We start from the raw sequence: 23,612 nt of genomic DNA on the forward strand, positions 1-23,612 counted from the left end.
TAAACTTCTCTTCATCATATAGAATTTTTTTCAGTTGAGTTTTTTATTTCAACTGTTAAATATAATGAATTTGATGATGTATAGAAACGATTATTTTAAAAATGTGTTTAAAAATATTTCAGTTTTATTATAGCTAAAAACAAATCATTATGTATACTTTTCTCACGTTTTTTTCTCCAAAATTACCATTTAGTAATACATCAACATATTTTTAAAAAAATACCACGCTCTACTTATATTCAACATTCCTTAAGGAAAATAGGAAAAAATGATTCATTAATGCAATGTTAAATGATGATGTAATTCAAATGTTTAAGCAAAACTATTTTACGAAAACGACGGAGCAATAAAAATTCTTTTAATACCGCAATTTCAAAAGCATCTTAGCTGAAAAGGCTAGTCTTTATTTTACGCTAACAAGAAAATTCGTTTCGTGTCACTGGAAAAGTTTGACCTGCTAGTAAACGCACAAAATGGTTTGCTCTTACTAGATGTAAATAAAGTAACGATGTAAGAATAATGGCTTGAATCACGAGCATCGAGAATAAACACCACATGTCGTTTTCTCATTCCAGTTAAAAAAAAATATTTAAAACGAAAAAAACAAGAAAAACTAATTTTGTTCGTATAGTGCCCCTTTTTGAAATGCTTGCGAGGAAAACGACCTATTCAACAACGGAGAAAATATTAATTCAAAAAATAATTTTAATGCGTTAACTTTTCTTTCGAGTGCCAAAATTATTGCTTGGTCTTTCAGGGGTCCTCTGCGCAATCTTAATGATTTTTCTCTTAGCCATTTTTACAGTAATTTATCAATAACTCGATGGGAGATGTGAATCATTATTCCAGCGAATCGCTTTCCAAGTAGAGAAATAAAAGGAAATCTTAAAAAAAAGGTTTTCAAAACTTTCGAGTCGTAATTTTCACAAAACTCAATTTCTTTTTCCATACAGCAATCATTCTTTCCTTTCATGGATAGGAAATTAAAATCTGAGATATCGGTAGGGGTTACTTGAAAAAGTAGAGATTTGTCTTTTTATATTTGTTTTTCTTTCAATTTTTATTTTTTATTTTTTTTTATCCGTTGAAACGAAAGAACGTGTTCTATATTGCTTCGCTTTTGAGAGGATGGCGAATATGTTCCGTTTTGCTTATTTCATTTTTCTGGTTCATATGCGAAGCGTCAGAAGAGTAAAGTAGATTTATTTTTTCTAAAACAAATCCGAAACATTTTTGAAGAAAAGGAAATCAAATTTGCTGCTGTGCTAAATTTTTTTAATTTTGAGTTGCACTTAGTTTGTAAATAAGGAATTTTCCTGAGTTTTATTTCGGAGTTTTAAGTAATATTTTTGAAATGTTTGACGTTAACTTTATTAATTTGAGAAAAAAAAATATTTTAATTAAGTAAAAACAGTCATTCATTTCTATTGTGTTTAGATTCAAGGTAAAAAGCAGTTTTTCGGCTGCAGTAATATTTTATTTATCATGAAAAGTGAGATGTGAAATTTAAGTAAACTTAATATTTTTGAACCATTAGGTATCAAATATTAAAATGTTTAAAGATATTTTTAAAATGAAACACGCTATTCAATCCATAACCACAAAATACTTAGAATTTACTTTGATTTAATGAATTTCTTTTATTTTATTTTTATGAGGTATATTACATTTTTTTTCGTGAGAAATTGTTTATCTACTGTCTTATTATTTTTATAGGAAAAAAGTGAAAGAAAAAAATCTTTATTATAAGACCTTTTAATGCATTTTTATTTTAGCGTTATCTCTGTCCTCAAATTAAAATTTATAATTACAATAAGATCTGACGTACTTAAGAGTTATTAAAATTATTTTCAAAACAAAATATGAAAGAAGAGTCATTAAATTAGGATGCATGTAAGCGATATTTTTAAAATCAAGTCCGTTTGTTTATTGAATCTGCACAGGTTATTAAAGTAAATTCAAGCGAAGTTTAACGAAATTGAAGCGAATAGATATTAAATATTATAAAATTTTTTAATGCAATTGGCAGATTTCTAAAAGTTTTCTTATTAAATTTTAAATATTTTTTATACAAGAAAAAACATAGATGCTATTTATAAGATTTTATATTTATTTTTTTCTCGTGCACAGTTTTTTGTATTTTTCAACAATAAATTTGGGAAGGTTTTTACAGTGTAAGATGATCAAGAAAATATTTGAGAGTAAAATAAATTTTCAGCAGTCATTTAATTTTGTATTATCAAAAGCATGAAAAATTGCCTATCAAGTAAAATAATGTTAAAAAGAGTCGTTATTGCTAGAATGAGAATTATAAATAATTTATGTTCCGAATTTTATCTATTACTTATGAGGTGCCTGCAGTTAGCTTCCTTATTTAAAAAGAAAAAAAATCAAATTAAAACATAAACTTTCGTTTTTTACACTCAGAATTGCTGTAATAACTTTTAAGCTGTAGAACAATGTTTAATTTGTTTGGTAGTTAAAATTCTTTCTGGTCCGCAACTTAAGAAAAATGAAAACCCTCAAAATAATCTCAATTCATTAATTTTGAAATTCTATAACTGCTGTACTGCAGTAAGCTTTTTTTCTTTTTTAATTCCTTTTCTTTTCATTCTTAAATGTTATAAAGCAAATATGAAAAACGTGTGAGATGATCAGGAAAGTTTTAGTGAATGAAGTAGTCAGTCAATTGTCACATTATTTTGCGCAAGCTAAATCATAAAAATTAAATAAATAAAAAGTTTTTTCAACTCAAAAGTTGTTCATTCTTAAATAGCTCATAACTAGTTTAGGTTTCGAATCTTTTGTACTAACTGAAATTAATTAATAACAACAATATTCTTTTCTCACCCTTCAGTACTGTTGTAAAAATTTTCGTCAAGAATGTTTATTTTTGTACATAATTTAAATTTTTTTCTGTTCTACAAAGTAAAAGGAAAACAAAATTGATTTTAAATGCAGCACCTGGTTTATTCCGTTTCTGTAGTTCTCTAAAATCCTATTTTAATTTTATTTTTAAATTTCGAAGAAATATGTAATCTGGTAAAAGTTTGAAGAATTGTGAGATGATCAGGAAAGTTTCAGTGGACAAAATAGATCCCCAGCCGTATTTTATCAAAGCTAAAACTTAAAAAAAGATCAAATAAGTAAAAGTAAGTCATTGTTTCAAGCATGGTATTTTAAATAAATTTTTGTTAAACTTCTCTTCAAATAAAATCAGCTTACATGCATTATAGATTTAGAAGTATTCTCGTGTAAAACATTTGCCGTCGTTAATCTTTAAATGTATCCCCTTTCTTTAAATTTATTTGAATATGCTTAGAGATGCATGCTTGGTGTTGAAACTTTACACGATTTTCTGCGTGATCATCAAGTCAATAATTAAGTATAAAATAAATTTTGTTGAATACCAAAATGCTGTAATTAAAACAATGATGTATCAATCAATGACTAGACTTTAAAATTTCGACTAATAAACAATAATATTTTGCTTAAAGATCTATACACCTTTTTACATGATTTCTAAATACCTTAAATATTAATAACAGAATATAAGGAGCTGTTTTGATTTTAAAAAATGTTTTACTTGGTTAAAATCATTAAAGCTGTCGTTAAGTTATTTTTCTGCAATTTTTTTCGAAACATTGAAGGACGCTGCTTTCTAGTGTTTAGTTTAATTATAATTGTTTTACTTAGTCATAAGGATTAGAATCAATTTAAACAGTGCGACACAATAAATATTAATTAGAAGAACATTATTAATAATAAATTAAATAGTATTTAACAAACTATATTTAGTCAATTATATTATGTGTGTTGCGANTGAAGGACGCTGCTTTTTCTAGTGTTTAGTTTAATTATAATTGTTTAACTTAACTTAGACATACTTTAACTTAGACATAAGGATTAGAATCAATTTAAACAGTGCGACACAATAAATATTAATTAGAAGAACATTATTAATAATAAATTAAATAGTATTTAACAAACTATATTTAGTCAATTATATTATGTGTGTTGCGAATTTAGAAAAAAACGCATGCAAGTTTAAGCATTATCTTGTGAAAATACTTTGGTTTTTCTAATTCCTATCTCCTTAACTATTACTTCAGACTTAAATAATTTAACTATTTTAACCCCTTGGGTTTCATCTAAGCTTAAAATGGTTTTTTATAGTAGTTTTTTAATTTGTTTTTCAAAGCATGAAAAAAAGTATTTGCACTTAAAGTATATTTAAAAATGGAATAAGATCAAGTTAATCTATTTGTAAATTAAGTTACAAAAAATATTTTATTCCACATTATTTTTTTATTTCGTGAATTTAAAAGCATTAATCTTCCTTTTATTTTCAGTACGGGGCTCTACGAATAGATTGTGGATTGAAGATAAAAGATTTTATTGCTTAGAAGCAACGGTTAAATCTATGAAAAAAATCAATAATAGAATATAAAATATAGTATTGTTGCTCATCAATATTTAAAAAAATAAACAATAATTTATTTAACCAAAATAGTTACTTCGTACCTTGTTGCAGTAATAAAATTTTTTAGGAGATTTATTTATTAGTTTTTTTTCTTTTTAATTAACTAGAAACGTTATTTCCCTTTTTTTTTATCCAATATGTACTGTGTGATATAATTTTTTTTTCTTGGCGTAAGAACACAGTAATTATGTTTAGTTTCTTACGTGAATAATATCAATTAATTTTCTTGGTATATTTTGAAGTTATTTTTCAAACGTGGAGCGTTAATTTTTCACAGAACGATACGTTATATTTAAACAAGCTTAGACCAGAAGGTTTTCACATTAATTTTTAAAAACGTGTGCAAGGAAAAGTTTTGAGTTTGATAAATGGACTTTCACTTAACTTCAAACAGTTAATTATTGGAATGCCCTAAAATATATTTAATGAACATTATATTTATAAAAAATGATAGAATTTCCAAGGAGAATAAAATTTTGTTCAATTAAAAGTTGATAACTTGTTAGATTGTATAAAATCTTAAGTTCTTTTTTTTATTTTTAATTTTTTTATTTAGTAAATTTACCATAACAAGGGTAAAAAAAACAACTTTGAGCCAATTTTTTTAAGTAATTTTCTAAAGAGGTAAAAATTTTTTGAAATAAAAACAATTAAAACCGGTTTTAGTTTAATTTTCTTAGATGTACTGAATGAAATTAGTTCTGAGAATAAGTGAAAAAAATCAGGAGTCACAAAATATTTTTAATATTTTTTTTAAATATATGCTTGTACAATGCAGCTGATAAAATTTTATAAAGTGCTTGAAAATGAAGACATTTTTTTTTTAAAAAATGTTTGAGAAATGAAAAAATTTTTTTCTTCTTTTCTTTAATTTTAAAACAATTTGTTATATTACTCAACCACCGAAGAGCCCCTCAATATATTTTTCAATGCTAAAAATTTTAAGTTCCATATGCTGATGTCAGAAAAAAAAGCTCATTAAGAAATTCTATTTTAGTCATTGTGACAATTTTCACAGCTATAACAGTGGTGTTGCAGAAAATTTGCTACAGTTGTTGAAATGGAAAATAGGTGTGCTGATAAAGGAGGGGATAACTACTTGATTGAGACTTTAAATTATTCCTTTGACTGTATGACTACATTGTAATTTTTCTCTTAAAATGAGAAAAAAGAAAACACGTTATTTTGTGACTTTAGGTGCAGTGAATCTGAACACCGTGACTTTCGTTGCATTATCCAGCTTTTCAAAATTACTAGTGCAGATAAGTTTGGCCATCAGCACTTCAGAATTTATAAATGAAAAAAAATTTAGATAGTTACTCTGCCTTTGTACAGTTCTATTTAATATTTTCTAATCTGGCCAAGTCATTGCAAAAATATTGTTCTTGAGAGATTTTGAAGCATATAAGTTCGCTACTAGGAATAAAGATTATGCTTCGTGTTTTGTTCTGTGTTTTTCTTACATTTTGTTTTCTGCTTTTTTTGTTTTATTTGTCTTATTTCGTATATTTTTTAGTTAAGGTGTTCTATTCACGTTTAAATTTTCTTGGGTGCTTATCACACTATTGTATTGATATACTTTGGCTACATTAATATAATATGCTTTGGCTACAATATTACAAAGCACTCCTCAGCTGAAGACAAGATTATATCTTTTCATTACTTTATTTTCCAGCTTTTTCTTTTTAACTTAATTTTTTTTAAAAAAACTGTTCTCCTTTAATAGCTTTTTTTTCTCTCTTCATCAATCTTTAATATATTCTTTTCCATGTTTTCCCCATATTTTTATGCAACTTCGCAGTATGTAAAACTTTTTATTTTTCTTAATTTTCTTCATTTTTCTCTCTTATACATATATTTATATATATACATATACTTAAGCTAAAATATTGAGAAAATATGGAAAATAATAAAAAATAATGACAAGAGAGGAAAATTATTAAAAAAAAATATTTCAAAAGTATTTAAAATATAATTTTTGAAATAAAAAATAAAAAATTACAAATCCGGAAATCGAAACAAAGAAAAAATGTAATCTCTTCATCAGCCCACACGATTATATCCGCAAAAAGGAGTGCTTTCTAATATTGTTTTAATATAGCCAAAGCAAAATATATAAATACAATAGTGTGAAGAGCACTAAAAAAAAAAATTTGAAACGAAATTAGAACACATAAAGTAAAAAATATATACGAAAAAACAAACAAATATATCAGGCAAAAAACAGAAATTAAAATTTAAAGAGATTAGAGAACAGTACACGAAAGGAAATCTACATAGTGAGGAGTGAATAAAATGAACTTACGCGTACCGGAATCTTTCAAGAATGATTTAAAATATTTTCGTAATAAGATTGCCAGATTACAAAATATGAAAACAGAAGCATAAATAAAGTGATATCTTATGGTACGTTCTTACTGCAATACTGAAGCACGTCTAATTTGTCAGTTACCTTGGGTGGGCCCGAAAATGGATGCGCGCAAGGTAATAATATTATACAGGATAATTTAAAGTTTGTAATTAATAAGTTTGATAATTAAAATAATTGTTTCAAAAAAAAGGAAAAAAAACTGGATTTACTCGTTTTAAATTGATTTTTAGCAGAAGCCAAATTATTATTGCTGCTGAAATCCAAAAATTTAGGCTCAAAGAGCAAAGCCCTAAATACACGAAAAAGGAAGACCGAACTAAAAACGGAAACAAGAAAACGAAAGTAAGCTAATAGTAGATAATTTTTTGTTCGGTTTTGTTTTCAGTGTACTATATATATATATGGAGCTTTCATGCGTACTAAAAATTAAAATCCATAAAAAACAAATAATTTTAAGAAATAGCTTAAAAATCTATCCTGAAATAATTAAATTCTAAATCGCACTTACATTTATACATTAAAAAAAAAATATCGCAAAATTCGAAAGTAAGATAACACTACATAAATAAAGCTTAACGATAACTTAAAAATAGTTTTGCTGCTTCTTTTACCTATTAAATACAGTTAATCTGAATATACAACAAAACAATCGAAGAGTAAAAGAATTTAAATAAAACTTCGTTCCACTTCTCTTCGAATCTGAGCAAAAGAGCGCGGGGAATCTTCAAGAAACTGATTGCATCCCAGTTTCATCAATCACTGTCACCAAAGAATGTCTACTACTTAGCCGATATATTTTTCTTTCGTCCTTCTGAGAGATATTTCCAAGAGGATCTCCACTCATCGAAGCTGTTTAACCCACAGCGTCAATTTCTATCCGACATCAATGAGAACTGAGCAGGGAAGGGAATTGTGCAAAAACTCTTTTTCCCTTCCATACTCCAAGAGCGGGTGTAATTATTATCATTTATTTTTTTAATAGAAATTTTTTGGTGGTTGTGATATTATACCACCGTTAAACTATTTTCTTTTGGCATACTTAATCACCAAGAAAACTTGCATTGAAGATATGAGCTTGGCATCCTAACGGGCCTTAATGGCTTCTTGGATCCCCCTATATCATTTCAAGTGAGAAACTAGATGATCTTATTTATATCCGGTAAGCTTCATTGAACATGTGAGTTAAGATGTTCTTATGGAAATGTAAGGCATTAGTGTTTAGAAAAGTTTCGGGTTTAAGGTTCGTATTCTGTATGTATTGCTTTGGAATAGAATGAGTTATTAATATGTTAATGCCGTTCCTTTTTTTCGTTTAAGATAAATAAGGTTTTTTAAGTGTATAATAAAAAATTAGATAAACGCCATTGAAATATAAAAAAATAATCCCGAAGTTGTTCCAAGAGTTTGCATCATTTTTAGCAGAAAATTAAGGCTTTAAAAAAATTTAAATTCTAATATGCATTTATCAAATTATATACGAGTGAGACTTTCTCAGAAGGTGTCGACATCTTTCCAGAAACTTGAGAATTATGTTCTTCTAGATAGCATAAGGTTCTGTAGTGAAATATTCTCCTACATCAGTTCTTACTCAATCAAATTACCAAGGTAAAGATAAAGACTGATGCTGAGTAAAACTAATAAACATCCTTTTCGTATAAGAGCAAGTTCTAATACCAATTATATATGAAAATCTAAATTTCTCGATGTCTGGTGAACATAGCGGAAGAGATAAACGTTCAACAACGCTTTAACATTTTTTGATAATTTGCCGTAATTCTGGATGAGCCACGACGAACTTCCGTTTTGCTACTTATGGATGATGTTGTTCTATTAATGTCTTTAATCTGGCAAATTATAAACAAGGCTTATATGAATCCATTCTTTTAAGATATGAAGACAACTGCAGACGTCTTTAGATATCAATCAATATGATAAACGTAAACCCGTCCAATAGACCATAAGTTATAAATAAGCATGAAGTTTAAAGAGAGCTCAATATAAATGAACTCATGAAATAAAGTTACAACTGCTGAATGAAAGAGGTCTTCTTCAGTAAACTGCTTTAGTCCTTAAAACACAAGAATGTGGTGAAAGGTTTCATTTTGAGAAGTATTAGTTTGGCACTGGGAAATATTTTTCCTTAAAGATTTCAGATATTTTCGCACCACTGATCTACAATGAGCAGAGGGTTTCTTTCTCCAATCTATAGTTTCTTTTAATGGTATTTTTAGTTTATTTCTCCGAAATGTACAAATTTAAAAGCTCATATATAAAAGCAAATTTTGAGAGAAACTTCTAGGGGAGTTAGGCTTCATCATAATTAAATTGAATAGGAGCCCATACCCAAAAATATCAATAAATTATCAAAATTAAGCCTCTCAGGGGGCGTCTCCATTATGAATCTCGTATTTCTATATTTCTTCTCATGCTTCTGACTAGTTCACAATATGGAAGCAATCCTAGATGAGTACGATGACATTTCCGGGCATGGGTTTCGTTGAAATTTCAATCTTGATGATGAGCTATAAGTCCCTTAGAATTTTGTCGTAACATTTCCGTTACGCATTATTGTATATTATTGTCCCATTGTATATTATTGTCCCAAACGTTTACATTTTGACAAAAAAATTGACTAAAATGATTATTTAAAAAAATTTAACTTCAGGCGCAAAACTAATGTCAAATATGAAATCACCACCACCGAATTAGGAAAGATCAAGCGCTTAAATAATAGCAACAAAAATTTGTTCCCTAGTGTAATTTGTAGTTTCAAATCAAATACTTATTTTATTATTGTTCTGGGAGGAATTTCTAGAAATTGCTTACATCCGATTCAAATCCATTGCATTCCTAATGTTTCAGAATTTTCTCCTGCTCTGCAGCTTATAAACTTGTTTAAATCATAAATATCAGTCATGCATAAAAGAAGTAAACTAATCTATTTAAAAAAAATAGTTATCACTAATTCAAGAGAACAAATTAAATTACACTAATGTAAAAATGATTAGTTATTAAAATATTAAAATAGATAAATGTTTGATAAAAAATATTTCTTAAATACTTACGTTTAATTTTTTTTTAATATTGAATATAGCATTATTTAATCCAATCATGAACATAACTTTTTTATACACTTACACTAGCTTCATTTTTATTCAAATAGTTGTAAAAAAGCTAATCTTTGCATTTCCAAATGAGAAAAATACATAATTAGTTGCTTTGAAGAAAAATGATTTAAAGCGATTGCATAAAAATTTTATAGAAAAGCATTCAAATGAAAACATGGCATTTATTTTAAAAAAAGGTACATATACGTTTTGTTTTTATACATTATAGCATTTAATTTATAAAAAAGGTAATAATGATAATTTTAAAAAAGCTTTCATTTCATGATATTTCACTTTAGAATTAATTATAAATTTTTTGAGGCATATGACATTAAGTGAGTATAAAAATAAACTTTTTTTTTTAATTCACATTGTTTTTTAATTAATATTTACTTAACGAAGAATTGTGAGTGTGCTTATTTTATAAAAAGTATTTAGTATGATTCATAAACTATCACCAGATGTTTAAAATATTTAATTATAATTATCATGTTGTAAAAGTTCGGAGTTGATTTTAATATTGATTTCAGTTCTTTTTCTGATCGGTAGTTTACAATCAGATTTGATGCAAGAGATTTCAATAATACTGATACCAAAATTAATTTTACGGATTAGTGAAAATATTACACATGTTTATTTAATTTTTAATTATTGAAAAGTTTAATCTTTTGTCGAAGTCTGCTTGTGCTCATGCATATAAATTATAATGGGTATTTAGCAATATTAATGAATCCTAACAGGGGTTAAAAATCATTTATTACTAAGTCTAATGGAATATTGTAAAACATGATAGTTTGATTTGGTTGCGGACTTGCTGTTTTTTTACTGATAGTTTGCCATAAAAATATTAAATGATATATTGAGAAGAAAAATTTTGGTTAGAACTACAATCATAAGGTAAAATTTACCGAAATTCTTTCTCTATGGGAACACCAAAGAGCTCGGTAATTTTTACCTAAGTGCTTTGATGATGACTTTGGTAAAATTAACAATAAAATAGTGTTTTCTTTTAATCTGTGGCAAAATTTGGTAATGGTATTATGATATCTAAGAGCATATCATAAAGACCATTTATTTGGTTATATAAACTTTTTAGTTTTGCATTTTTTATTAAGCGTGTAATAATAAACGCTGTCATTTTAAAAACCAGAATTTTTGGTTAATCATTAACTTATAAACGGAAAATTACAAAATGAATAGTTAAAATAAAATATAAGTTTTCCGTTTTTTATATCAGGAATGTGAAAACCATACAGTACAGTAATTTTACTAGAAAAATTTTTTCTCCGTGGGACACCAAAAGTACAATTATGTTAATTTCCTCCTTTAAAATGAAAAGATTTTATTATAATATTATCATCCACAAATTAATCTTTTGTTTCCGATTTTGTCAATGGGCTTAACACAAGCATCCTTTTCTCTTCTTTTCGACGAAGCTAAAGTGTAATTGCATAAAATACAAATTAAATTTGAACATGAAGTTTTTCTGTATAACCTTATTCTACTTTATGTTTGCAAATTAATCAAAATTTAGATAAAACATAATTTTTGCAATAATAATCTTGGCGTTCAAGTAGCAGATAAGTTTGAGATTTTGTTGTAGATTAGAAGATTTCGTTTCAGATTTATTCTGCAATTATACTTAAAACTTAATACGTAAATAAGAGCATTATAAGAGCATTATTAGATCAATGTAATTGACCAAAGAATATTATAAATTGTATATTTTATGAAATGAAGATGACATTAATTTGTACATGTATTAGTACTTATTGAATTTAATACTTTATTGTTGTTCACTAAAATAAATTTTGAAATGAATTTCTCTTTAATAAATTAACACATGAGTTAATTAGTTATATTTTAATTTGCTATATAATAATTAGTTATACGTTTAGTTAAATTATTATAAAAATACTGTAAGCAAAAATTTAAAAATAATTAAAGCTTTCCGTGCTTAAATGTAATGAATAAGCCTGAATTTCATCCATGCAGTAAATTTCAATAAAAGAGACTATCATTTCATAACAGTGACATTATCTCAAAATGCTTTTGGAGAAGTTAATTTAAGTTGAACCTTTCACTTTTCGTTACTTTTCTCGAGAACATTAGAATGCTCGCAATTGCTAAATTAGCATTTTTATGCCAGACATGAACTGCTTGAGATTGCGCTTAAAAGCCTTTCCGATTAGCATAAATTCTATTGCAGATGTAAATGATTTCTCAAACAGTTCGTAACTGGGGCTTTTCTCCCCCTCTCTAGTTTTCATCAACCTCGGTCATGAAATTGTGGTGCAAGTCCAGGTTAACTTGTTCCTGTCATTAAAAGGTTCGCGACTTACCGTTGGGGACTTAGTGTTTCAGTCGTTGTACAGAGAAAGAGAAAAGTAAAAACTTTACTTCTACTACTTCGTACAGGCACATTTAGATAATTAAGTCACAGCTAAGAGACAATGGAACAAGCGTTAAGGACAAGCAAAATCTTTTTGATAGAATTTTTTAAGCTGAAGTTCTCCCACTTAAAGTAAGCGCCATTACATGAAAGTTAGCTCGAAATTAATTAAAGTTATTTATGAAGATTTTAGAGAGTTTAAATTGCTTTTTTTCGGTGCACCATGTGCAACGAAATTGCATTTAAAGGCGAATTTTCTTTTCTTTAAAAGTTGTAAATGAATGAGATATTGTTTTCTGAAAATTTAACACTATTACTTATTGTAAATTATAAGTAGTATGTGCGAAATTAATTAATTAAAAGTCTTCGGGGATTTTTATCACTGCAAATCTTTTTTTTTTCATAAACAAATAAAACGCAGTTATGAACTAATATAAGTTTTAAACATATCAATTCAAGTTATTATTTGCCCCATTATACCGCAACAGTAAAACTGTAAATAAAGCGCTGTTTTTTAGAATTGAATGAAATTCATTTTTATTGTAATTTTAAGCAAGTGTGTAAATTGAATTGTATATATATANCAAGTCTTTTAGTCTTTTCTAAATTTTATGTTGAAATGAGTTTAACTATTAGATAAAGCTCTCGAATATTTTAAATTTTATTTAAAACTCAAAATCTCACTTTTTAATCATTACGGTGTAGTATTTAAAAAATAGGATTCTGACAAAACATATGGCATAGCATTAATGATATCTACAGAACCTGAGATTAAAGCAATTAAATAGCATATTTTTTTAAAATTTCTATATTACTTAACTTATTACTTTTAAGTGAGAACCACAAATAATAGAAGCTTGTGTTTTGGCTCATAAGCAAAAATGCAATGTAAATTTATTATATTTTTATTTAAAATAATTATGTTGAATCAGGCATTTCCGATTTCTGAAGAGAAAATGCTTAGCAGTAATAAATTAATAAATTATTTTTTAACATATTTTAATCAACACTAAAAAAGCCGGAAAAAGTCAAACTAGTCACCTCCAACATTTTCAATATGCATGCGTGTGTTAAGATATAGTGATTCAATTTTCTAATAACAAAAATAAAGACAAGATATATTGGAAGTAATAAAAAAATGTCTAAAAAAAGGGAATACATACATCATTGCTTACTCTGTGATTGGCAATAATATTTAGCTCTCTTGCTCTCTCAGCAATATTTTTCGTCTTTCATCCCTGCCAAAGAAAACTTAAGAAAGCAAGGTAAACAAGACCAGAAAAAAAACGAGAATTGAGTTTCTCTTTGCAACTTGTATCAGGATGTTGTCCCGGACAATCAGGGTAATGAAGATCATGCTCTGATGAAGAGAGCCTTCATCTATCCGGAAATTGCGTACTCGCCTGGATGAGTAAAACAACATAGAGCCCGGTAACGGACTTGCTGCCGGATACACAGAGCTGTGATTAAATATGCCTCGGACCTGGATACTTCCGCGTCATGTCTCAATCCCTACGAGATAAGTGATTTTGCTGGTTTTCTAAGGTTTTCTGTCAATCGGAAGTCGGATATAGCGTTTGCAAAGGACAGCTGAGACTCGTAGTAATCAATGTTAGAATTTGATTATTCAGCAAATGGATATTCAGTAAAAGAATATCCAAATTTTATTAACACGTGTACAAAGCTACAATTTTAAGGTTTTATTTTAGATATGTTTTTTTCAGCACATAAAGAAAACGCTATATTATTATGGCATAATTATTTGAAAGAAATATTATTCTTGAAATCAAATTTTTTAAAATATTCTTTTTAAAGTTAAATTTAAAAGAAATATTTTTACGAAAAATCAAATTGAAAACTATTATATTTCATTAGCCTTAATTGTACATTTTAATGATAAATAGAAGTGGAGCTAGAGTGTTATACATTATTTTCAGCATAATATACGTTTATCATAAAATTAAAAATTTTAATTGCAATGCAATTATGCAGCATATGAATATTCAGTATAAGAATTTATGAAATTTATTAACATGCGCACACACCAATAATTTTGATGGTTTGCTTCAGAAATGATTTGAACAAGAAATGGAAATAGAATATTATTCATTGTTTTAAGCATGATACACAGTTACCATAAAATTAGGAAATATAAATATAAAAGATCAGAAAACTTACTGGTGAGTAATTTTAAATTTTGAAATAAAATATTGAATATAATATAGTAAGTGTATAATTCATGAAGTTTATATCTTACTAATTTTTTTTTACTAAAGAACAGTTTGCACTATAATTTTATAATATTTCTAGCACTTTGATTTGTTTTTAAAAACCGGCTTCAAGCTTTAAAAATATTTAAATAGGTATAATAAAGATTAAAAGTGATTCTGAGTAAATAATTTTTTTAAATTGAATTAAATTGAGTAAAATATTTTATATATTATGCTAAGATTTACAAGTAGTTAAATTTAACTATAATTTGCGAAATTAATAGCCTCGATTGAAATGTCTTACATATGGAAATGAATGAATTTACCACATTATTACTTCAGTATATATTTTCGGGAATGCTGTATATTTATTAATCATATAAAAAGTATTATGTATTTCGAGAATACTTTTTGTGGAAATTGTTTTACTATATAATCAAAACAGTAGCTTTTTCTTTAATGTATTGATATTAATTGCGAACTTTAAATCTTTTGAGAATAAGAATTTCATAATTTTTTGTGAATTAAAGAAGTTTTTTAGTATACATAAATTTGAATTTATAAAATTTTTATGTGCTTTTGTTAAAAAAGTTAAACAAATTTAAGTTAATGATTATTTTTCGATAAAAAAATTATAAGAACATTTTTGTTTATAAATTTAAAAATTTTGTAATAATAATTTAAATGCCTCTCAAGAACTATTACAAACAACAACTTCCGGATGACGAAATACTTGTTCCGAAAAAAAATTCAAATTCGAATAAAAAATAATTCTTGATATTAAACAAATGTTTTCGTAAGACTGATTGTACATTATAACTTCACAACTTACTAAAATTGAAAAATTAATTGTCTTCTAAGTATGTAAGTCTGTGTGCATTTATAATTATATGTATATTAATATATATGTATCTATGCATATAATTATATGTGTTTATAATAATTTTTAACAATGCATCTGTATCATCAAAAAAATAAATATTTGAAAAACTAACACTTTATAAAAGCGTTTTCTAATAAAATTATATTTATAATGTATATATTTCAACATTATATATTGAATTTATATTTTTTTTTAAAAATAAAAAACTCAGTTAGATGCGGTTTCTTATCTTTGTAGTGCACACGACTTGTGAAGAATGAAGCGAGAGTAGAACATTAAAATCCAAATAATAATTAAAAATACTAACAGTTATGCTGTTATACATGATGAATGAATAATGAATATTTTAAAACCATATATATTTTATATCAATTAATTGACTCATTAATGAAAAAGTTTTAATAATAAATTTTAAAAAAAATATTCTAAGAAGCCTTTTTTTTCTTGGCTTAGAATTTTTTCGTTGAAAAAGTAAAAGCCATGTTGCAAGAAAATTAAATAATTTTTATAATGTTGTCACAAATGTAGAGGAATTTACTTTTAAAAAAGATAGTTTTTGAAAAATAATCGAATAAATTATCTGCAAAAATATATATTTTTTTTCTTAATATATCATTTTTTTTGTAATTTGTATTAATTTTTTTTAAAATTCCTTTTCAAAAAAAATTAGTGAGAAGGTATTAAACATTATCACTCAAGTTATGAATTTTATTTAAATTTTATTTATTTTACTCCTTTTAGGTAAGAAAATCAGAAAATTTGAATTGTTTGCACCAGTAAAGGTAACTTTTTGTGTATTTTTGTGAAATTGGTGTAATATTTGAAACTGCGATTTAATATTCTAATTTTAAGTTCTATATTTTATTTTATAAAATTATAAAAGTTAATTTTTGCAAAGAAAAATTTCGGTAATAACTATTATAAAAAATTAAAAACAATCAAACTCTCTTAACACATTCGAAAATGCATTATTTCTTAACGCATTTTTTAAATACTCCAATGAAGATAATTGACAACGAAAGACTTGAAATAATACTATAGCTATACAAACAATTGTGTAGTCTTTACATATTAATAAAATTCAATACGGGTCTTTTTTGCTCGTAGGTATATCTATGAAGGGCAAAAAATCGTAAGAAAGCAAAACAAAAAGAACAAATTATGTTTATATTATTATTATACTATTATTATTATTTTTATATTGTTTTGGAAAAAAGTAATCTTAAAATATTAAATATTAATAACAATTTGATATTCAGTTATAGATGTTAAGAATGAACGAACTAATTGCTTCCCTTACTTTTAACATATATATAGTCAATAATTTATTTTAGGATTATATATAACATAAATATCATATATGTCAATAATTTTTCATCATGTTCCATAACCTTACATTTAGGGGGAAGAACTAATAGAATTCCTATTGTAGTTTTCTGCTTTTACCAAATAAAACAGACTTTTACATCTGGCAATAGCTTGTGCCATTAAAGATTTTCTTTGGAAATCATTTTTTAAAAATATAATTTAAAATTTCATTCTTGCCTCTTCTTCTTCAGTTATTCTAAAATATTAAATATTTTAAATTAAAAAAAATCCATGTTAATAATAATGTTTTAGTCATTGATGTATTTTAGATATATAAAGTATAATGAGATCAAGTCAGTAATTTTTCCGTCCAGATTCATAACCTTGCATTCAGGAGAACAAATAAATGAGTTTCCTAAGATATTTTTATCTTTCATTGAAATCATTCATATTCTTCCATCAGATAATAACTTGTGCCATCAGAGATTCTGTTAGGAAATAATTTTTTAAAATATAATTTAAATTTTATTGTTGTCTATTTTTCATTAATTACAAAATATCCCATGCCTTTAATTAAAAAAACACCCACGTTTACAAAAAAATTTTAGTCATTGGTGTATTTTAGAAATATACAGAATAATGACCAAAATACAATAATTATTCCATTCTGATTCATAAGCTAAAATTCAGCGGAAGAAACCAATGAAATTTCTAAGGAATTTTTCTCTTTCTACTAAATCATTCAGACTCCTCCATCTGGTAATAGCTTGTGTCATCGGAGTTTCCGCTCGGAAATCATTTCCTAAAATATGTTTTAATTTTATTAATATCTATTTTTTTCATTAATTGTAAAGTATCCCGTGTCTTTAATTTTAAAAAAACACCCACGTTAACAAAAAAATGTTAGTCATTGATGTATTTTAGAAATATACAGAATAATAATAAAAGAAAAAACAATAATTATTCCATCATGATCCATAACCTTACTTTTAGAGGGACAAACCAATGAAATTTCTAAGGTATTTTTCTCTTTCTACTAAATCATTCAGACTCTTCCATCAGGTAATAGCTTGTGCCATCAGTGATTCTATTCGGAATGAGATTGTCGAAAAGGGCTCATTCTCTCTTTTTGAGTTACGACCGGGATTTGTATCTTTCTCTGAACACGTTTCCTTTTCCGGTCTTTTATGTTCAGAGGTATAATTCATAGTCAATGGTTCATATTCCACCATTTCACACTACTTTGTTCCCTCACGCCACCCTTTTTTTTATTTGCAGTCGTTATTTCTTCCGTTTTCAGATTCAAAATGTACTGAACCGAGAGCTAAATTTGCAATATGTTTTAAAATGTCGGCTGTCGGAATTTTTCATTGCGGATGTAGGTATTAGTGAATTCTAAAAATATTCCTTTATTATATAGATTTTATTTGCTTATGTGTATGAGGAATACATTAACATTTGTTGGGAGATAAGATGATATAATGTTTGATAGTTTTTAATGAATCTGTTTATCGATATTAATTAAAAAATATTTTATTAGAAATAAAAATGAGAAAAAAATAACCTAACAAATTCGTAAAAAAAATTAGTTTTAAAAAAAGTGCAATAATTATAATAAATTTTGAAAACACACATTTTTATAATTAATGTATTAAATGGTTAAAGATTGTAATTTTTTTCTTAATTGCGATTACATTACAATCGCCTTTTATATTCAAAAATGAAAAACAATGCGGAAAAATAAAATTTTTATTTAAATAATTTTATTGTGATTGTTTTTTTTTCAGTTATCGAAATGTTTGATAGGTTTAAATTATACCAGCTCGAATCACTTTAACATTGTGTTATGCATACAAAAACGTATATATACATTTGTTCTAATTTTAGGAAGTAATGAAGCATTTATGTTATAAACAATGGGTTTTCAAAATTTGCAGAAAAGTATAATTTGTTCTATCAAATATTGCTAAAGGAAGGAATAAAACAAATGATAAAGCTCGTAGTCCTGCTTTATTAAGAAAGGAACACTACACAGGAGAACAATATGTTTATTTAAACTGTTGATTAGTTAAGCATTGTTGAATCCTTGCCTGACCATGTAATTTCATTTTAACGAATCTACGATCATGCAGCTTAATGCAACAGAACCTTTTTTTATGATTTTTTTCAAAAGTCTTATGGTTATGGTAATAAACCTATAACCTCTTGAGGTCTATATTGATCACCATGACAACGAAATCCATTCACATTTATGAAAGACGATCATTGGAATTTTTGTCAAAAGAGTGCATGTGTGTCAGCAAAATCGTAAAGCATATTTACATAATAAGCTATTCCATACATGACCCTATACCGTATGCTTTATGACTCAATAAAGCATTTCACAATTTTGATGTGGAAACATACATCTTCTATCAAAATTACTTCTTGCTTAAGTTTTGGGACCTATACTTTATATTCGATTTTTTTAATATTTTTTTTGAAGAGTGATAATAACAATAAAGACAGTTGAGGTAATTTAAAGAGTGAAATTAGAAATAAATAATTTGAAAAGTATACTAAAAAAAAAACAATCTTCAATTTACAGTTTTTGAAGAAGCGTTATTGAAAGAAAGTGATTGCAACGGTTTCTTCTTACAAAAATACTTTTAGTTATTTCATATGTATTCTTGAACACATCTGGTGTTTTGAGTTTTGAAAATTGCATTTCGTTTTAAGGACTTCAATTTAGATGCAAAAGTTTTCCTCCAATTTAAGGAAAATAAATGGTTTTATACTTTTGGGCTAGTTATGTGAAACGGATATCAAATAAAACACGTTCAAAGCTTTTTTCTTTTAAAAAAATTTATAAAATAGTAACATTTAACTTTATCTCTAACAGATACTTTTATTTTGAGTGTATAAATTTTTTTTAACTCAAGCGTAGATAATAATAAAGAATAATTTTAGTAAAATAAAATTGTTTTACTCTAAACTTTAAAATAGTGAATCTCTTCCATGCTATACTTCCAAATAATTAAATATATGTATCTTTTCTTTAATCTCTATGAAGTAGAACACTCTTATTCAAGAGATTTTGTTTTTATTTATTATGAAAGTTATCAATTTTGCCTGAAAAATTAATATTTATATAAATTGAATTTTTTATAAAACCGCTATTAAAAAATTAATATATAGTAAATTATACAGAATATTTCTATTACTGAAATTCTACTAATCATTCGTTTTACAAAATTAATTAAAAAAGTGCGTACACACCTGATAATTAACCGACTGTTAATCGGTTTCACCTGATTATTAAGGTTTTACACTGAGTCTTATAATGAGTCAAATAATTTGGTCATAGACTGTAATTTAGAGATAATTTTGCTTAGTTAACTTTTTCGTAAAGATCATCCCTAATAAAAAAGTATTCATGTTTCGTGATATTTTTTTAAATGTTATTAGTCTAATTAAATTGTGTAGTTACAATTTTGGTTTATTTTTCTCAGTATCATGATCTATTCATGCTTAATAATAAAATAATAAGTAATCAATAGGTAATTAATAGGTATTTCAATAATATGTAATCGATAATTATATTTAAACTTAATTTTTTTCTTTAAATTCTTACTTATTTTGTCTTAAAAAAATGTCTTTATTTTCATTGAAATTCAAAGTTATAATTTTGTTTAGTTTCTTTCTGCATTAGTGGGGGTATATTGGAATAAGAATAAGGATAAGGAAAACACAATAAGCTATGAGAACAATAATAAGGCAATATTAACGCATAAAATAAGTCCTCCAGGAAATGTTCAACAAATTAGTTTAATTACTTAAATGCCGAAACTAAAGGCGCTTTTGAGAATCCCGCATTTAATTACTTCTGCATCAAAGTTGATTGGGGAAAAAGAAGCAGCACGCAGGGGGCACAGCTTGTACTAGGGACCTAATTGAGCGACGAAAGTTCTCGAACTCCTTGCAAGAGTAGATGAAAAGAGGACTATCGTTATTAATGATAGCAGTCAACCAGTTCTGATCAGGAGATGTGATAAAGAGAGTGGATAAAGTTTCGGTCGATTTTTCGGTACTTTACTTTTTTTTGCCTTTAATGAACTAACATCGGTTTAACAATCAAGGACCCCGCGATGTGTGAAATTAAATTTTTGTTTCAATTTTATAATGGATTAAAATAATTTAAATGCAGATAATGCAACTTTAATAGTGGTTATTATGTAATGGAAAAAAAAATTGTGAGCACTTTTTGAAGTTAATGGATACGAATCCCAATTTGTTCTATAGTTTCTTTTCTGATGTATCTAAGTTGTTATAAAGTATCTGGTAGGAATAGAAAGTATTTCCAGATATGGATTTTTTTTTTCTTTTTAAAGTAATTTATTACTCATAATATTAAAGATGATTCCCTAATTACAGGAAAACAAGGAATTAAAAACAAATATGACACATTTGTTATCGAAAACAATAATATTTAGTACAAGTATTAGGGGTAAATGAAACATAATGGAAAACACTGCAGAAAAGAATACAACAGCATATTGAACCTATTATTATAAGCAGATAGAATTTCGTTTGATATAACTTCTAACTCTATAACCTTATGCGTGCATCTTCCAGTTCTTGTTTAAAATTCTATCATATTACTATAGAAACAACCACGCTTAGTTGAGCATGTGAACATTTTTTTTCCCGTTAAAATATCAAATTTAGTTTAAAATAGTAAGATGAGACTGTTATATCACGAAGAGAAAAGTTACAGTTTTTATGCAAAGAGTAACCATTTATGATTCAATACATTGTCGTAAAGCATAGATATATAGTTAAAAGTACTTCCGAATTTTCACGAAGGTTTCATTTATATATTTAAAGTGAAAAAGGAACTTATGCTTTTCGATTTCTTTCGTGGCCTTATTTAAGAAATTTAACTTAGAATGATTTAATCTTTCAATATCTATAGATACATTTAATGTACGTAATTGTGCTTAGCTCAGAAAAAATGTTTTTTCCTAGAAATAATTTTTCATCTCGCATTACCTTGTGATATAATTTTTGAAAAGAGTAAAAAGTGTTAGGTATACAAATGTATTACACACGTAGAGGAAAATAGGGTAGTACAGGAAGCATGATTAAAATTTAAGGTTAAGTCCCTCTATAAAAAATTATACCTTTTGTAATGTAAAGTAACTATTTTAAGATACTAGTTTTTTCGATATTAGTAACGATAGGTTATTGAGTTAAGATGTTTTCCTTAAGAATTACTAAATGCCCAATTTTCCAAAATTATGATATTAAATTATTAATAATGTTTTGTCAGATCAAGGTTAACATTGTATCATTCAAAAATGAAGAAACATGTAATCTTGACAGTAACAATATTTTTTAAATGATAAAAAAACCCGCTGATCGAAATAGAGCAAATTTTGTCGAAAATATATAAATAAAGGTAGTACTGTATTACTTGCAAAATTTTAAAATTAAGTTTAAACTTTTATTATTAATTTAGATCGTATAAGTTTTTTGTGTAATATAATTCCCCCTTTAAACTAAGCTGCTTATTAAACAGTAATTTCTTACAAATTTTATCTTCATCTAATAGGTTATTATATAATCAAATATTTACAATTAACTTTTATTTAGACTAAAGTCTATGTGATAAAATATAGTATATAAACTTTCCTTTAAAAATTTTCCCATATTTGCTTAATTTGAAAGGAAATAGGCAACTACAAATATGTCATTCTGTAAATTATTTGTAAATAATATGAATATTTTTAAAAGTCATCAAAAACCTATTAATAAAAATTTCAATCTTTATTATTACATCAGTAACGGGTTTACCTTTTTCGAATTTAGAAATGCTCCACTTTACTGTTTTTATTATTTTAATACCTATAACGTATTTGTTACTTACAAAAAATGTAAATAATTTCCACCATGAACTTAAAGCAATTCTGCTGCCTTTCTTACATAAAATCTTGTCTTAAAAATACATTTCAAGTCCTATTTTTTAAAACAAAACAAATATGATGCGCAAAAAACAAATTTATTTTAAATTAAGTCCTAATTTCTTAACATATGCAATGATAAAAAACAGAAAAAGGTAAAACTACTACATAATTGTTTGCACTTTCATAAATTCAAAAATAGTTATTTATACTAACAAAAATACTTCGTTTATAAGTGATGCTCTACTTACAGAATTTAAAATATTACCGCGTATTCTTAATTTTTTTTTTTAATTTTAAAGTTAGCTGACAGAAACTTTACCTCTACTCTGGCTTTACTTACATGAGAAATCTAACACTCGAGTTAAATAAGCAAATTGCTTCAAAATATAAAGTTATAAAAGTGACACTGAAACAGGTTGATTGCATTCTTAAAGCGAAAAATTATCGTTTAAAACATTAAAAAGTGTGTTTTAAATGAAGGGTTAATTAAAACGCGTCTTTTCTTTTGAAGCGTGAAATTAAACTAAATTTGTTTGGTGATTTAATGTAAACAGTGACATATACCGAGAGAAATAAAAATGGTTCATTTTACAAGAAACACATGAAAAAAATTCACCATACTCTGCTTATCGTTGTTATTTATTTTCTTTAAAAATTGTTTATGCCATAATTTTATTATGCTTGAAGAAGATGATTCAAGAAAGTAAAGAAAATATTTTTAGGCTAAGTAAATTGTCTTCAGAAATAATGATTTATTATAAAATTAAGATTAATTATAATTTTAGTCGGCAATTTCAACTTGTTTTCATTATAAGAATTAGTTTATAAAATTAATATTGTAAGCTTTCTAAACTAACCAAATTAAGTTTTTATTATTTTTTTGTTCCAGCTTCTTTTACTTAATTCTAAAATA

At 25.9% G+C, this 23,612-nt stretch overlaps 1 protein-coding gene and 1 long non-coding RNA gene across 2 annotated transcripts in view; one reads left to right on the forward strand and one right to left on the reverse strand.

The window, feature by feature from the left end:
- LOC122268816 (uncharacterized) overlaps positions 1 to 13,683 on the reverse strand; it is a 25,604-nt gene extending 11,921 nt beyond the window's left edge. The window contains exon 1 of the long non-coding RNA XR_006224698.2: positions 13,517 to 13,683. This is a non-coding gene — a long non-coding RNA (uncharacterized lncRNA). The remainder of the gene's footprint in view (positions 1 to 13,516) is intronic.
- The window catches only part of LOC107452480 (lachesin), a 174,054-nt gene that overhangs the window by 33,689 nt on the left and 116,753 nt on the right, over positions 1 to 23,612 (forward strand). The window lies entirely within an intron of this gene.

This window comes from Parasteatoda tepidariorum, chromosome 3 (assembly GCF_043381705.1).
Source record: "Parasteatoda tepidariorum isolate YZ-2023 chromosome 3, CAS_Ptep_4.0, whole genome shotgun sequence".
In the NCBI taxonomy this organism is placed as follows: domain Eukaryota; kingdom Metazoa; phylum Arthropoda; class Arachnida; order Araneae; family Theridiidae; genus Parasteatoda; species Parasteatoda tepidariorum.